The sequence below is a fragment of the Nymphalis io genome, chromosome 11 (assembly GCF_905147045.1).
Source record: "Nymphalis io chromosome 11, ilAglIoxx1.1, whole genome shotgun sequence".
Classification (NCBI taxonomy): Eukaryota; Metazoa; Arthropoda; class Insecta; order Lepidoptera; family Nymphalidae; genus Nymphalis; species Nymphalis io.
In genome coordinates, this window is record NC_065898.1 from 2,020,624 (window position 1) to 2,039,063 (window position 18,440).

Genomic DNA, 18,440 nt, shown 5'->3' on the forward strand with positions numbered 1-18,440 from the left:
ATTGTACTGTAGTATTTGGGAATAATATATGTACATTGACAATCCTTACAATAATGCTAATTTTTCTAAGAAAAAGTTTAAATTTTAATTTATAAATTTAAACGTTACGGTTTTAAAATTCGAATGAGAGAGAGAGAGAGACAAAGAGAGAAAGAGAGAGAGTCTAACGCCATCATATCAAATATGAATTGATCAATAAATAAAGAATAAATTGTGAATGAAGAATATTATTTTATATATCATCGAAGCAAATGTTCTAATAATACTCATACTCTTACCTACTTTGGCTTAGACAGAAATCTTCACGAAGATGCCAACAAAAACTGTTTTAAGATTCAAATCGATCGTATGAACGTCGAAATCGTATGAATCGAAAGGTATGATATGAACAAACATTATTTTTGAATAAAATAATTGGATATTGAAATAATCCAATTATTTCATTCGCAAACAATCTTAAGTCAAGCATCTTCCAATAGATATTTCTATATAAATAAAATTCGAAAATCAAATAACATTGTATTCTACAAAATATATCAGATAGAAAAAGTTATTATTATACACATTGTTGAATTGCACAAATTTTCAAGTATCATACAATATGACGTTAATTTGGCAACCTCAATTGTCCACAAGAGAAACAACGCGCAATGCTCGTAGCTTTCAACGATTTTCATAATAAATTGGGCGTGAAAAACGGTAATTGTCCACAAATGGTCTCAACAGTACATCACTGTGGAAAAACTCATAAATCACTCGATAGAATTACGAAACTGACTCAAACCGTGATACAAGTCGAGACAAATGAGTTTACTTGTTTTTTTAAACGATTAACAGTTTCAAATATTGAGAAAAAATCAAAAGGATGGTGCTCATCTTAAATGATTTCGGTAGCCCTTCTTAAATGAATAGACATCTGCGTAGGATATATAATATTATAGTACATAAGTGTATAAGTGCAACTCTATTCCTTCCCTCTGATAATTTGATGCGACTGCGAAAAAACGGCTTTTCTACGGCAAAAAATTAAACAACAATCGTGTCGCCATTGGAGGCAATTCTTACAAGAATTTTTGAAACATCACTCAATAAGGAATATAATATGTAGGTTATACTAGCAAGAAACTCACTAGTTTCTATTCATTAATTAAATAATATTTATGTCATATATTATTATAAAGGAATAAATGTAAAAAAATTCAGCCTTTTGCCGTCCACTGCTGGACGAAAGCCGGAGAGGCTTTAGAACACCAACCATCCGATCTTGAGCAGTCCACATCCATCCCGTACCTGCCACCCTTTTTAAATTTTTTTTTTTTTTTTATAGAATAGGAAGGCGGACGAGCATATGGGCCACCTGATGGTAAGTGGTCACCAACGCTCTTAGACATTGGCATTGTAAGAAATGTCAACCATCGCTTACATATCCAATGCGCCACCAACCTTGGGAACTAAGATTTTATGTCCCTTGTGCCTGTAATTACACTGGCTCACTCACCCTTCAAACCGGAACACAACAATATCAAGTATTGCTGTTTTGCGGTACAATATCTGATGAGTGGGTGGTACCTACCCAGACGAGCTTGCACAAAGCCCTACCACCAGTAGTAATCGTTATATATGTAATATTCAATTATAATAATAAACGACACAAAGCTTTATTGAATTCAAAATTACTATGAAAACATAAAACTATTATAACATCCTTACATTAAAATGTCTAAAGAACAACAAATACAAAATTTGTATTCTACTCATCTGTTCCGCTACACAATAATATTACATTTTATTTCATAATGAAATTTTATTTCAAAGCGTCAAAACGGATAGAATACTTAGATCTCAATGAAGAATGCTTGTAACTATCGTGAGTTTATTTTATGTCGTGTCGATTTGAAGGAAATCATCGTGAGGAAGCCACCAGCTGACAGTGGTGCAGCGTGGTGGAATAAGCATACCTTTCCCTTAATAAGCCCTTGCCCAACCATGGAATATGTAATCGCATTTATTTCTTGTCATTAACATACTGTTTAAAATTGTATTAAATTAAAATATATAAGTTATGTATTTATAAGATGGCAATTAGTATATATTTAGCCTTTATTGCACACATATTACAAACATTATATAATAGATCAATTAGTACATATAGTATGCAAATATCACTAACAGTATATACTACATCTTTGTGTTAAATTGAAGTATATAAGTGGTGTACTTATTAGATGACTAAACTTTGACCAAAATTCAGAATGACGTAAACTTCTATTATATATAAGTTATATGGTTACTTTATTATTTAACTGAACTAGAATTAGATAAAACCGTGCTCGGAACGTCGGTCATTTCCACGGTTGTCTGGAGACTCCGGTGAGACGCTGAGACTACAAATGAAAGCATTATGTTGGCGCCTTCTAGTCTTCCCACCTTTGTGGAGGCACACTTGAGACAGACTTTTATATGCAACTATAATACGTAACAGCTATCCTTTAAAAATACACGTAGGTTGAATAGTTTTAGAGAACTTTGCATAGCGATTGGATGATTTTAGGGAAAAAATTGTTACTACATAAAATCTTGGTTAAATTAGCTTTAAAACAAGCCATCATATGTGATATATAAAGCTGTTTTTTTTAATTGCGACTGCCATCATTAACCCTATTATCGTAATTTAAACAAAAACATTTAATAGTACTATATATTATACGTTGGAATATAACCTCTGGGCAAGATGGTCGCGCGATTAAATCCAAACAAGCATCATTGCGTTTTCATATCCTTAATTTCAATTTATTATCAATCTCGTGCGTTTAGGTGAAAATTGTAAGGTAACTTGCATACGGCAAATGGAAATCTGCCACAAACTTATCCATCAATGTGCACTGAAGCAGCGAGATGGAATAGACTACTACCTACTAGTAAGTAGACGATTCTTTTGTCCAGTAGTGTGACGTTGATTATTCTTCTTTTTATGTCACATCTAATTTTGATTATCGACTTGTTTCTAGACAAATCTGTTTATTGTGATTCAAGTGAAGCCGTAAAACAGCTAGCCAAAGCTAAGCTTAGCTAGACTAATAAATGTACAATGAGGCAGTCCGATAGTCGTCTCTCAACACTTAGGTGATTTTACAGACCAGATCCGTCTGAAAACTCGAGTTCATGTCCTTTAGTTTTAAGCGTTTTTACACTTTTATTACAGTTTTAAACGAAAGTACTCAGCGCTCGTGTTTCTACATGGAGCTAAAAGTAGCTATTTCAAACTGTGTTTCATATCCAGGTTGTTATCGTGAACTTGTAAGTTTGAGGACTTTTTGAAAAAAATAAAAAATATGAAACTTCAACCTATTCCTGTTTCACAATAATGGATTCTCCAAAGTAGCACAATTGCTTTTTGTGAAGAATGCTGCTCAATAAGATAAGATACATTTTAATAGTAAAATGCAGGAAGGCATTATTAACTCTGAATATCTCTTGCAATGCGATGTCTATGGGCAATTCTGCCTACAGTATAATTTCTGAGTTTAAATAAAAAAACATAGTTGATATTCGTCTGTTACGTCAGTACTGTTACTACTCTAAGCAAATCAAAACTTTTTGTTTACAATTAAATAATAAAACATTTTGCAAAGTAAAAAAATAGTCTGTCACCCCAAAATCCACACTAAATAGATTATAGTGTATCAAGTAAGTCTACTCTTCACACCCCTGGCTTTTTGCCAAGTAACGCCTGCCGACGTTAAATCAGGCTTAGAAAGACGAATGATGCTAGGTCCCACGCTGGCCACATTACATTCCTTTTAGACCGCTTCTTTGATACTTGAATTAAAGTTACTGTTCTTTATAATTTATTGGCTTACTTGCTTGTTTTTACATAGATTAGGAATAAAGATAAATATTAAGCCGTAAAAGCCGAGATGGCCTAGTGTTTAGAACGCGTGAATCTTACCCGATGATCGTGCGTTTAAACCCAGGCAAGCACCACTGAATTTTCATGTGCTTAATTTATAATTTGTGTTTATAATTCATCTCGTGCTTGACGGTGAAGGAAAACATCGCGACTAAACCTGCATGTGTCTAATTTCACTGAAATTCTGCCACAGGTCTCTTCCATCAACCAGTATTGCAACACCGTGGTAGAATAAGCTCCAAACCTTCTCCTCAAAAAAGGAGAAGAGGCCTTAGCCCAGGAGTGGGACATTCACAGGCTGTTACTATACCATTAAACCGTAAAATGAAATAAGTTTTGGAAAGTAAGGTTTAATAATAGAATATAAAATCAATATATAAAATTAAATAAATATATATAAAATTACACAGGCTTTCCTCATAAGAGGAAACGTTCAGGTGACATCATTGGGCGAAATGTTTACAAAATCGCTTCACCTTCCTGCCATGAGAAAACTAAAAGATAAAGCCACGAAGAGTGAATTACTTTGGCGGAAAAGGGAAAATATAACCGACCACGCCTAGTATTGATGTTTTTATTAAAAAAAAATATGCATCCAGCATAAATAAACTTATCAAAACTTGACTATTAGGAGTACGGACTTCAAATAAAATGGCGGGAAGAAGAGAAATGCTTGTGACGAGTACATAAGTATATTAATAATTACTGGATAAATTTTATAGTATTATATACTTCTCCTTTGCATTACAGTACAGTAACAGCCTGTGAATGTCCCACTGCTTAGGTTTAGACCTCCTCTTCCTTTTTGAGGAAAAGGTTTGGAGCTTATTCCACCACGCTGCTCCAATGCGGGTTGATGGAATACACATGTGGCAGAATGTCAGTAAAAATAGGCACATGCAGGTTTACTAACTATGTTTTCCTACACCGTCAAGCACGAGATGAATAAAAACACAAATTATAAATTAAGCACATGAAAATTCAGTGGTGCTTGCCCGGATTTGAACCCACATCATTCGTTAAGATTCACGCGTTCTTACCACGGGGCCATCTCGGCTTATACTTCTTCATACGTAAAATAAATTGTCGTCCAAGCCTAAGTTCAGGGTTATTTGTAAAATATTTATAACTTCGCGGGACTATATTACTAACACCATAAGCAACAACTTTTCACAAAACCAACATGTTCCAAAAATAGAATTTCAAGTTATTTCTGTTTCCTCTGACACTCTTTAGATCTTTATTTGGTAGTAACTGAAAAACTAAGACTTCCTCGCCATTCACCATCGTAATACTGCATCGGAAAGAATAATTAACTAGCGCTCAGTTACCAGTGCCGGCAATAATGGTGTTTGGTAATATATTGTTTTCACACTCGCTGCCTCGTTGGTGTAGTGGCTAGATCACAGATCCTAAGGTTCTGCGTTCAAGCCTTAGGTCCGGCCGAAAAAAAGTTATTAGGTTTTTCTGTCGAAAAATTCTCAATCAGCCCGGGGTCTAGAAGTTGGGAAGTGTGTACGCTCCAGTGCCTCAGAAAGCGCGTAAAGCCATTTGTCATGTGCTTGCAATCTTCCAGTGGAGTCGGATGTGCCGTGCCATCATGAGAGTGTGGGAATAGAGATTGCATCTGTGTTTGCGCACACACTTGTGTACTATAATATCATGTGAAGTTGGCTAGTCTGCCATGACCGAAATCGGTCAGGTGGTCGTCATCATTTTCAGATTCCAAAAACGTTTTATTTTGTTAAAAAATTCGCTACTATAATGCGGATGTCGGCTACTTTAGAGAAGTTTTTCATTGCCGTATAATCTGTCGTCAAAAAATGTTAATTACAAAACTTTGAGTTGTGTTCCGATATAAGGGATAAAAGATTAGTCTGAGCTTTTACAGAAATGTAGGGGGCGTTGACGGATGGCTTCTTAATAAAAACTTATTTTTCATATCAACTTTTGCCTCTTTACATTTTCTTCATATTTAAACTTTTATCATAGTCATAGCTTGCCTACACTTCTCAGTCTATCGCACTCTATCTCTCTAAAACGCATCATTCCCTCTCCATCGTTCCTGAAAACGTTCCGTTTCACTTACAACAACAATATTATTAGTAAATTTAGTAAAACTACTACCCCTTTACTATTAGTTAAAGTTACATGGCGGTTGTATACACAACGATTCGTCTTTTGAATGTGATAATACCAATTTAACAGCTGTACCATCTTTATTAGTAAGTTTGTTTATTGTTATTTCTTATAATTATATCAAAATATAATATAGTTAACATTTTATGTATAACATAATACTTATTCAACTTAATAACACTTTGCATCGCCTAAAACTACACGGAGATCTTAAACGTCTGGTATGTTGAAAGCATACTGACGACTCTCGACGCTCTCCCATTACCCGTACTTTCTTTGCTAATGGGTGTACGTAGTTTATAATCATAGAAGGGTAATATAAAAATGGTATATTATATATTTGATAATAAGACTCGAATTGTCAACTCAAAAGTGATATAAAATATAAATTGTAATTGTAATTGTTAATATAAATTGGCTATGACATTTAACGGCAAATCCACACTATGGCGTATATATTATAAATTTATGTTCGTTTTTAACATTTCACGGGTTTACTTGGTTCGCTTTGTGCAACCCATCTGGGTTCAACCAGCAACTTGTCAGATATTCTACCTCCAAACATCAATACTTAGTATTGTTGTGTTCTGGTTATTCATTGCCTATGAAATGTTAAATATTTCTTACAGCGCCAATGTCTATGACTGTAGTGGCTTAACATTAGGTGGCCAATAATGCCTGCCTATTTTATGACAAAAAAGGATTGCTTACAAAATAGCGCTGAAGGAAAGAGGTGAGAACCATGCATTTGATATATATATTTAAATTATTGTACAGGCAACCACATGAACAAATACTATCTCTACGCTTTTATCATATACAAAATACACAATACAAGAGTAATGTGTATCTTATTTGTTAACGATTTATTAAAGAAAATTTCTTGAATTCGTAAAAAAAAAAACAAAATCTTAGTTATTAGAATGAGGTATACTAATTAAGTTACAGTTTGTTAGTTAGCTACAGTGTGTGCTAATTACTTTATAGTTCAGGTAACTTTGTAAGCATAATCTTGTGTGAAGTTTCTTCCACCTTTATCTTCATATACTGTTAGTATTCCTTAATGGTGTAACAATTCATTATGCCTTAAAAATTTCCTACAATATGTTTTTTTAACAATTCCTGTATATAACATATATAATTATTAAAGCCCCACTAACCCACTAACCTGTATTCGAGTAGCGTGGTGTTTCGAAAAGCCACCGGTAGTACAGTACAGACTGTTAATTTATTATTAATACTATTACGGTAGCAGATTAAATGGTAAAGTGGTAATACCAATATGAAAAATAGATAAAAGTATCTATGAGGTAATTTTATATGGTAAAAGACTGTAAAGACATAATCTAATCTAAATACTCGGTGGTATGACTGTGCAAACTTGGGTAGGTACCACCCACTTATCAGATATTCTAAGTTAAACAACAACACTTAGTATTTTTGTGTTCCGATTTGAAGGGTGAGTGAGCCAGTGAAACAATATGCACGAGGGACATAACATCTTAGTTTCCAATGTTGGTTGCGCATTGGTTATGTAAGGTTAATTATTTCTTCCAGCGTTAATGTCTATGGGTGACCAATTACCGCCAGGTGGATCTTTTACCAAAAGTAAATCATATCGTATAGTAAATATCATCGATTAAATAGTACAATTCGAGAAATATTAAGTTATTTAGTATACAATAACACATATATTTCAGATATATGTGAGCTACATATATTTTAATTTTAAAATCACTTATAATAATATCTATACATATAAATATAGAAATGTTTCCTAATAAAAACTTAATTAAAATAAAAAAGTAACTACTTAGTTTCTTAGCGGTTATTCTCGGAAAAATTGAAATTTATTCATTCATTCTTGTAAAAGTTAATATGAATTAAAAATATTTCAATTCGATTTGATTTCATAAAATTATCGACGAATACGCAATAAGCTATTTAATTTTACAAATTATCAATAACATATTCAATTAAGCAACTCAACGTTGAAACGTTGAAATGAAAACAACTCACTACTCCATATGCCCATACTAAAAAAGTACAAAAAGCTTGCGTTAGTTGAAAGCTGTCTGATTGCTCTCAACACTTCCCGCCGTTATGCCCACATCCTTTTGCTAATGGTACGTTATGTGTGTTAAGGTATATGCATTCAATATGTACAAGAGTGGGATAAATGGATATCTACATACGACTCAAATCAAATCAAAATATACTCTATTCAAGTACGTTATTACGAGATCTTTTTAATCGTCATAATATTAAAGCTACCACCGGTTCGGAATGTAGATTCTACCGAGAAAAATCGGTAAGAAACTCAATAGTTACCGTTTTTTTGACAATCAAGTTACATAGATTAATTAAATAGAATTGAATTATTATTTATCCCGTATGGAAATCAACGAATACTAACTCCACACCTTTTTATCGTTTAAGTTATTTATAAGGTTTTACGCCTTATTTATAAGAGATTTATTCACATGTGCAACGAGTAATTGAGGAAGAAGCTTCTTAAGTCCAAATTCCTCATTTGATGTCATATGTGTACATTGTATGTACCCAATTCACTTCAATTTACCACATATTATACCACCAAACACATTCCGGTGGGAAGGGTGAATGAGCCAGTGTAACTACAGGAACGAGGGACACAACATTTGCGTTTTCAAAGTTGGTAGCCCATTGGTGTCATGTGAACAGAATTATTGGAGATGACGTTTCGTCTATTAAAACAACACAGCTTCAGAAAACTTTGAATACATAAATGATCTTAGGTGAATAGTATATAAGACGGGTCAATATTACAGGGGCATGTTTGAACAGAACAAAGGTGGAACCATTAGCAAGGGAAATACGCAGGGAAGTGTCGAGAGCAATCTACTACTGACAAACGTCCCTTTGATTAACGCAGGGCGGAGATTGTAGGTTGTGTTGTATGCACTGCAACATTAGGAAATGTTAGTTTTTTATTATTTGTATAGACTGTGCAGTTAAATTGATCGGATAATTGAATGATAGCCACGTCGATGTAACAATAGGTTTTAAAAATATTATCGATATAAATACTATTTTACTAAATATTTGAGGGGCCGGTTAGCGTGGTTGGTGATACTTGCCTTTCAAGCCGAAGGTTGTGGGTTCGATTCCCACCCAGGACAGACATTTGTGTGCATGAACATGTTTGTTTGTCCTGAGTCTGGGTGTAATTATCTATATAAAATGTATTATTTCATATTTCATCCAAATTGATTATATATTATTGTGGGATTTCATAGCCGAACAACAAAGAGGCAAACATTTTTTAGTTATTGAGTTAATTTATTAAATAGTATTCGAATCATGATAACTACAGGATTTTCAATTAAATACGAATATAAATTAGTTAGTTTATAATGGGGAGTATAATATTTATGAATTGTAATAATTTCAATCAAGCATCTTGCCTTAACTCTCATTTATAGTCATAGTAGAAATTTAGATACACACATTTCTATACTTCCTAAATTAAATTAAACTTAAGTAATATTTTGCTTATCGATGAAAATGTTTATGCTTTATGAGAAATTCTAATTTTGTAATTCGAAGTTACTGTTAATTATAATATTCACTCGGGGAAATACCAGACAACGAATAATATTGTTTTTTTTTTATACGAACGAAAAACACTCGAAGAAAATAATGAAAAAAGAAACTGAACGGAATACGTAGATCCTAATTAATTTTAGTGCTTAATTAGAAAAAAAATCGCAATTTTAAATTGCACCTAAAGAATGCCGAGATGGCTTAGTAATCCGGACACGGTCCTAACCGACGATTGCTGGTTCAAACCGGCAACAATGATTTTTCATTTACTTAATTTATGTTTTTAATTAATTTATATAATACTCGGCGCTGAAGGGAAACAACATAAGAATTCCTCAGAAGTCACCATTTACATTTTATTGAACAATTTTTTTTAATATTATTCTTATATGTTATACGCCGCTAAATGGCATTGCAGCAAATAAACACCAAGACGTTATTCAACTCATCATCAGCCGAAAGACGTCCACTGCTGGACAAAGGCCTCCCCCAAGGATTTCCACGTTGGCCGATCTTGCGCTGCCCGCATCCAACGGCTTCCCGCGACTCGTTCTAAGTCGTCGGTCCACCTTGTAGGGGGCCTGCCCACGCTGCGTCTTCCGGTTCGTGGTCGCCACTCGAGAACCTTTCTGCCCCAGCGGCCGTCGGTTCTGCGAGCAATGTGCCCCGCCCACTGCCACTTCAATTTAGCAATTCTTCGGGCTATGTCGGTTACTTTGGTTCGCCTGCGGATTTCATCATTTCTGATTCGATCTCGCAGAGAAACTCCGAGCATAGCCCTCTCCATTGCCCTTTGAGTGACCTTGAGCCTTCTTATGAGGCCCATTGTGAGCGACCACGTCTCTGATCCATACGTCATCACTGGCAACACACACTGGTCGAAGACTTTCGACTTGAGACACTGCGGTATTTGGGATGAGAAGATATCGTGTAGCTTCCCGAACGCTGCCCAGCCGAGTTGAATTCGACGATTTACCTCTTTCTCGAAGTTGGACCTACCTAGTTGGATGGTCTGACCTAGGTAGACATAGTTGTCTACAACTTCGAGTGCAGAATTTCCAACCTTGACTTGAGTGGGTGCAACATGGATGTTCGACATGATTTTCGTCTTGTCCATGTTCATTTTTAGACCCACTTGTTGGGAAACCCTGCTGAGGTCATCGAGCATAGTGCCGAGGTCTTCCAAGGTCTCAGCCATAATTACAATGTCATCGGCAAATCGAAGATGAGTGATGTACTCGCCGTTAATATTGATGCCAAGTCCGTTCCAGTCCAGAAGCTTGAAAACATCTTCCAATGCAGCGGTAAACAGTTTCGGAGATATCACGTCTCCCTGTCTTACACCTCTCTGCAGTTGGATAGGTTTTGAGTTCTGATCCTGGAGTCGGATCGACATGGTGGCGTTCTCGTACAAGCACTTTAACACCCTGATATACCGATAATCAATTTGGCACCTTTGAAGAGAATTCAGCACAGCCCAGGTTTCGATCGAATCAAAGGCTTTCTCATAGTCCACAAACGCTAAGCAAAGTGGCTGGTTATACTCCTCAGTCTTCTGTATAACTTGCCGCAGCGTATGTATGTGGTCTATGGTGCTAAAGCCTTTCCGGAATCCGGCTTGTTCGGGTGGCTGGAAGTCGTCAAGCCTTTGCTCGAGACGATTCGTAATGACTCTCGAAAACAACTTGTAAACATGACTCAGCAGTGAGATGGGCCTGTAATTCTTCAGAAGGGTTTTATCACCCTTCTTAAAGAAAAGTACCACCACACTTCTGTGCCATGCTTTTGGCGTTTGACCTTTGGCAATGACGGAGTTAAAAAGCCTCTGAAGAGCCCTGAGGATCGGTGTACCACCCGCCTTCAGAAGCTCGGCTGTAATACCATCATCACCAGGTGCCTTGTTGTTTTTGAGTTGTCCGAGAGCCATTCTAATCTCGAAAAGACTGACGTCCTGAAAATCTTCAGTGTAGTGTCGGGTTAGTCTTGCTCTGGGATCTGCAGCATGACTACTGACAGGTGATTGAGCTGTCGTGTACAGCTGACCGTAGAACTTCTCAACCTCTTCCAACAGCTCAGATCTTGACGTGACTATTCTGCCATCCTCAGTTTTCAGCCTTGTCAGTTGACTCTGACCAACAGACAGATCTCTGGCGAACACTTTAGAGCCTTTGTTCCGCTCGATGGCCTCTTTAATGCGCATTGTATTAAATTGGCGAGTGTCGCGAGTTAGAGACTTTGAAATCCGTCTGTTGATCAGCCGATAGCCGGCAGCATCAGCTGGGGACGTCAGAATCATTTTCCGTCTTTCCTCCATAAGCCGTAGGGTAGAGGCAGAGATCTTTTTGGTTCCTTTTGTACGGCTGGTCTTGAAGGTCTTAGACCCAGCCGTACGGACAGTTTCCACAAGCCTGTCGTTGTATGTGTCCACTTCCTCGCAGTCTGCTAGGCAATCGAATCGGTTTTGGAGTTCGAGCTGAAAGGCTTCGGGATTTCGGATTTGAAGAGGTGATGGTCGGAGCGTAGACTTCATCAGTCGGGACCTCTGGAGTTTAACATTGATATTTAACGAGCCTCTTACGAGTCTGTGATCGCTCCCAGTTTTGACTGCATTGATCACGGAGACGTCATTAAATATTTGTCTTCTCGTCGACAAGATGAAGTCTATCTCATTCTTGGTTTTCCCATCAGGGCTCACCCAGGTCCATTTACGCTGACCTGGCTTCTTGAAAAAGGAGTTCATCATAAAGAGTCCCTCCTTCTCCATAAAGTCGGCCAACATCTGGCCCCGAGTGTTGCGGTCTCCAATTCCATGAGGTCCCACCTTTAACTCATCACCGAATCGTTTGCCCAGCTTCGCGTTGAAGTCCCCCATTACAACAGTGAAATGAGTCTTGTTGGTATGTATGGCTTTAGATAAATCCTCATACATGACCTCAACCTCATCGTCGGAGTGTGTCGAAGTCGGCGCGTATACCTGTATGACCTTCAAAGAATACCGCTTGGTGATTCTGAGTATAAGGTACGCCACCCTAGCCGACACACTCTCGATTTTCACAACGTTGTTAACGAGGTACTTGTGGACTATGAACCCGACACCACCTTGAGACAGTTGATCGCCCTCTCGGAAATAGAGAAGGTTACCGGATTTCAGGATCATCGTATCCTCCCCCTGTCTTCGGACTTCGGATAATCCGACGATATCCCAGTGTAACCTGCTCAATTCTTCCTCCAGTTCGATGATCTTCTCGTCGGTCCGCAGTGTACGCGTGTTATATGTTGCCAGGGCCAGAGGTCGTCGGTGTTGGTAACACGAAATCTGCCGGGGATTCTTAGCACCCCCTGCCCCGCCGTTACCACAGCTGTTACCAAGGCTAGGAATAGCAGGGCTGCCGGGGACTAGAGGCCGTGGTTTAGTTGCGCGAATCATGAGGGGATATGCCATAATCGCCACGCTTGGCAGACGGGTTGGCGATCGCAGTAAGTTAGTCATAGTACTCAGAGAGACGCTGCTGCCCGTTCTCTGGTGTATATTCCCTCGGGTCGACTTCTACGCCCCCCACGGGATGAGATGGGGTGGTGATATTCGTCGCCGTCACCACACGGCAATCGCCGTCACCACACGGCAAATTATTATTCAACTATTATTATTAATTTTTATACATAGGGAGGACAGTATAATGGTTTCGCTCGTCTATTATATACTCATTATTTACAACAGAACCTTTTTTTTTCAAAATCGCTTATAATGGTTTTTTACTGTCATGTAGAATTGGGGCCCGTCAGCCGTTATGATGTAGATAATTTAGAAAATATATTTCATGTTGATAAAAATATGAGCCTTAAATGACAAACGCCTAGCTCCATAATAAACCTTCATGATAAATAACCGATCTCATATATTTCGGTCACGATCCCAAGGGCCAAGGTATTATAATGTGGAATATTTATGGCGCTGTCAAGACGTTAATGGACGAATTATGGGACCAAAGTCAGATATTTGATACTAAGTTTAACTATTATTTCTTAATTAGTATTTGAAGTGTTTGTATGTTGTTTTAGCACATGATCTGGTTTCATTTGTCTAGTTTTAAGTAATCCTTTTTTTAATGGCAAATTAATTTGGGTATATATGACTTTTTGACATTTGTATACTTATTGTAACATTTGATATAAGGTTTAAATATATGATTGTAAATAATTATCATCATCTGAGGCATCATAGCCGCGGGTGGGCCTGGTCCAGTAAAACTCTCCAGTCTGATCTATTTGTGGCTTTTCTTCTCCAACTTGTCACCACTAAGATCTCGGTATCCTATTCGACGCTGTCTAACCATCTGAGCTTGGGACTGCCTCTACTTCTGCGACCCTCCAGCCGGTCTTCCAGGAGGCGGGTACTCTGGCCTCGTCCATTCGTAAATCGTATAATAATTATTATATGACTTTGTCATGAAAATTGAGAGAAACTTGTCAATTCCAATTTAATAATATGTTTCTAGAAATTTCTTTTGAATGACGCAAATAAGTACATTCAAAATTTAAGACTTTTTTGTTTGTATCGTGTTGAATCTGCTAGACTATGTAAGCTCACCTAATAGTTATATATATTTATGTTCATTTATGTTTTACTTATTTATTGAATGAAGGTGCACGAGACAATGGACCATCAAAAACTGTTCACCACCGTGCAAGATGTTGGCAATTATTAAACTTTACAACCACTGTTCCGTTAACTATATGAACTAAGATGTTATGCCAATTTAAATTTCCGAGAATTGAGCGTAAAATTAAGGACGCGTCACGATTAAGTATATTTCGTTATATAATAAAGAAGGAATATATGACTTAGAGAGAGAGACGCACTTCTACCACGTGTACGGTACTGCACGGGCATTCAAGTGGTCACTACCGCTCATAGACATTGTAAGATATATTGACCAACCGTACATCGTCAATATGCCACCAACATTGGAAACTAAGGTGTTATGTCGATCGTGCCTGTAGTTACACTGGCTCATCACCCTTCATACCGAAAAGCAACAATACTAAGTACTGTTGTTGAACGATAAAATAACTGAGTGGGTGGTACACAGACAGGCTTGAACAAAGCCTTACCACCAAGTAAATAAAGTATTACAATATGAATACATATATCATTAACCATTTGCAATTTAAATACTCTTTCATTTTATTTCCAAATATTTTAAGACCTTAATTTATCAATGTTAGTTAGTTTAGTCTAAAAGTAGGTAAGTTGTACTACAGTTGAAACCTAGTTGGACTAATTATGTTGTTTTCAAATGTCGTCCAAAGTTTAGACGTGCAGTATGTCTAGTTACTTAGAACTTGAATACAAGTACACTTATTTCTAATCCAATAAACAAGGCGTTCAAAATATACTTTGCATGAGCTTTGTGTCATAATTGCGTTTTGTAGTTATCTTTTTTATTATCCTACTAGTTTAAGTTTTTTTTTTTTATAGAATAGGAAGGCATATGGGCCACCTGATGCTAAGTGGTCACCAAACGCCCTTAGACATTGGCATTGTAAGAAATGTTAACCATCGCTTACATCACCAATGCGCCACCAACCTTGGGAACTAAGATGTTATGTTCCTTGTGCCTGTTATTACACTGGCTCACTCACCGTTCAAACCGGAACACAACAATACCAAGTACTGCTGTTTTGCGGTAGAATATCTGATGAGTGGGTGGTAACTACCCAGTACTATTTTACTGGTGGTAGAGCTTTGTGCGAGCTCGTTGCACAAAGCTCTACCACCAGTAAAATACCACCAGTATCTCTATGAGTAGATTACTTTTACTATAAACCGTAAAAGAGCGCACCTAATGCCGGTAAATTTTTATATTTCACCCGCGCGTCCCTTACAGTCCTTTTAGGGTCGCATTCATATGCTTTTTCTTAACGACCGGTAGTATTGTTTTAAAAATGTTTTTATATTTCTGATCAGACACAACCCTTGAAAATGTAATACATTTAACATAGGATATATTATTTTTTTAAATTTGAACTGGATTTATTCATACCAAATCAATTCAAATATTAGGAACTTTATATAAAGCTTCATAAATATTTGAACAAACGCTACGGTTTTTATAGATAAGATTTATTATATTTTTATCTATGTTGACAATGCTGGGCATATTATATTTAAATTTGTTTGTTTGGAGAGTATTTTGAACAAAATAAAACACGCCAATATTTCGACAAAACGTTTTTAGGCATTTTAAGTAAAATCACAAACACACGCATGCACACACACAGACAAACATACAACACAAACAGTTATGTTTCGTACATAACTGTTCACACATAGATTCTCATTCCTATACTATTTACTTTAATTTTTAATTTAACTTATTTCACTTTCATGATTACCTTAGTTTTAAAAATCTAAATATTAACTATTTCTGTATTTGACTTTATTTACGATTAAAATTAAATGTTATAATAAATAAATAGTAGATAAGATATTTAATTATTTTTGAGTAGTATTTTTGAGAGCCGAGGTGGCCCAGTGGTTAGAACGCGTGAATCTTAAGCGATGATCGTGGGTTTAAACCCAGGCAAGCACCACTGAATTTTCATGTGCTTAATTTGTTTTTATACTTCATCTTCTGCTTGACGGTGAAGAAAAACATCGTGAGTAAACCTGCATGTGTATTCCACCAATCCGCATTGGAGCAGCGTGGTGGAATAAGCTCCAAACCTTCTCCTCAAAAAGGGAGAGGAGGCCTTAGCCCAGCAGTGACATTCACAAGTGTTACTGTTAAGTATTTTTGATTATTTTTTTGTTATTTTTTGTATTACAATGGTCATAAGTTCATTCTTTACTTATCTTTATTGAGGTAATTTTAGCGTTATCTATGAGGAATGTTACCTTCATAAACAGTTGCTGTTGTTTTTCCAAGTAGAAGTATATATGTACCTGTAATAGAGAAATAGATTTATTAATAAACAATACTTTCCGAAATGATTATAATTCGTATTATTCAAAGAATTATAATTAGTCAAGAAAAACCTTAGTTTGTTTAAAAAATCCTGCCTTATGAAACAGTCCTGTTTGTTTTCACTTTATGTTTGTGCGCGCGATTTAACCTAAATATAACTTATATTATACTTATATTGCTAATCTATATAATTAAGAAAATATTATAATATTTAAAACATTAATACATTCAGACTTATATATATATTTGTAATTGTTGATGATTTAATATTATTATTTACGATTTATTAAAACAATATCGGATTATTTTTGTCTTTTTTAAAGTTTCACTATGGCAACCCTTTATTATGTAAATCTCATTTATTAATTTATAAAAGAAGAATAATTCCTGTAATTATTTAACAAAAGTGAAAGTTCTTAGACAATAGCAATACAGAGCGATGAAAAGGCGTTCTCATAGCCATTACTACGACTATTTATAATATATACAAATGAATAAAATTAAAGTGTCTGTCTGTAATTTCAAAATAATTTCCTCTTTTTAAGTTAATATGGCTGTTTGTGAATTACCATAACATAACAATTTTTTTGTCTGTCGATTTTTCCGGGGTAATCTTCAAAACGGCGAATTAAAATTACTTAACATTACAAATAGCTGAATTATTGTAAGGAGTATTTTAAAGTAGCTTTGTTTTCCACCATTTTAGGCTTATTTATACGAATAAATAAAATTGAACTGTCTGTCTGTGATTTCAAAATAACTCATTTACCAAAACTAAAATAACCATTCTTTTACTTATTTTATACTTACTGTCTAATATTTTAAATATTATATATGTTAGTGGTGGTAGAGCTTTGTGCAAGCTCGTTTGGGTAGGTACCACCCACTCATCAGATATTCTACCGCAAAACAGCAATACTTGGTATTATTGTGTTCCGGTTTGAAGGGTGGGTGAGCCAATGTAATTACAGGCCAAGGGACATAACATCTTAGTTCCCAAGGTTGGTGGCGCATTGGTGATGCAAGCGATGGTTAACAATTTCATACAATGCCAATGTCTATGAGCGTTGGTGACCACTTACCATTAGGTGGCCCATGTGCTCATCCGCCTTCCTATTCTATAAAAAAAAATGTAATATTTCATAGATATTATATACGTTAAAATGGCAGATGTAGGAGGATTATCCGGAAGCTGCGGCGTATGTACTAGCATCTATTTATTACTAACTACTCTTATTTGTATGACTTGAAACGGTCGATATATAAACACATTATCTTAATACATGAAAATCACGAGGTTTGGACCCGTTACCATCGATTAATATTCACGTGTTGTAACTGACCAATCTTGGTGATAAAAGCTGGCAAATAAAGTAGGTATTTCATATTTATCATCAAAAAAGTATATAAATTTTAACCATTGTTTTCACCGATACAGTTTCACGAATGATAAAATAATGCATTTACGAAGGTAATAATATTTAATCACAAAAGGCATCTCAACTTGAAGCAGTGAAAACTGTAGGATTGGATTTATTTTTTATTGTTATTATTTTCATTTTATTTTATTGTAATGTACAACTTTCAAGCAGATAAATTATCTGTAACGAATGTCAATAGTTGGTAAATTGTTGCCAGTATGAATAATTACAGTATAAGCTGACCAAATTCAAAAGCTAATTAACATATCATAATCTATATATATATACTAATATTATAAATGCGAAAGTAAATCTGTCTGTAACGATTACACGGATAAACTGGGCCGATTTTGATGAAATTTGGTACTAAGGAAGCTTGAACCCCAAGGAAGGATATTGCCAATAAGATTTTTTATA

The 18,440-nt window shown here is 35.8% G+C and overlaps 1 protein-coding gene across 2 annotated transcripts in view; it reads right to left on the minus strand.

The window, feature by feature from the left end:
• Window positions 1-18,440, minus strand: part of LOC126771676 (rho-related GTP-binding protein RhoN-like) — a 136,695-nt gene that overhangs the window by 85,673 nt on the left and 32,582 nt on the right. Inside the window, exon 2 of one of the 2 annotated variants that reach the window (XM_050491686.1) lies at window positions 16,533-16,580. The exons of the other annotated variant lie outside the window; for it this stretch is intronic. The gene's annotated coding sequence lies outside the window, so the exon portion shown is untranslated. The remainder of the gene's footprint in view (window positions 1-16,532; window positions 16,581-18,440) is intronic. 2 annotated transcript variants of the gene reach the window in all.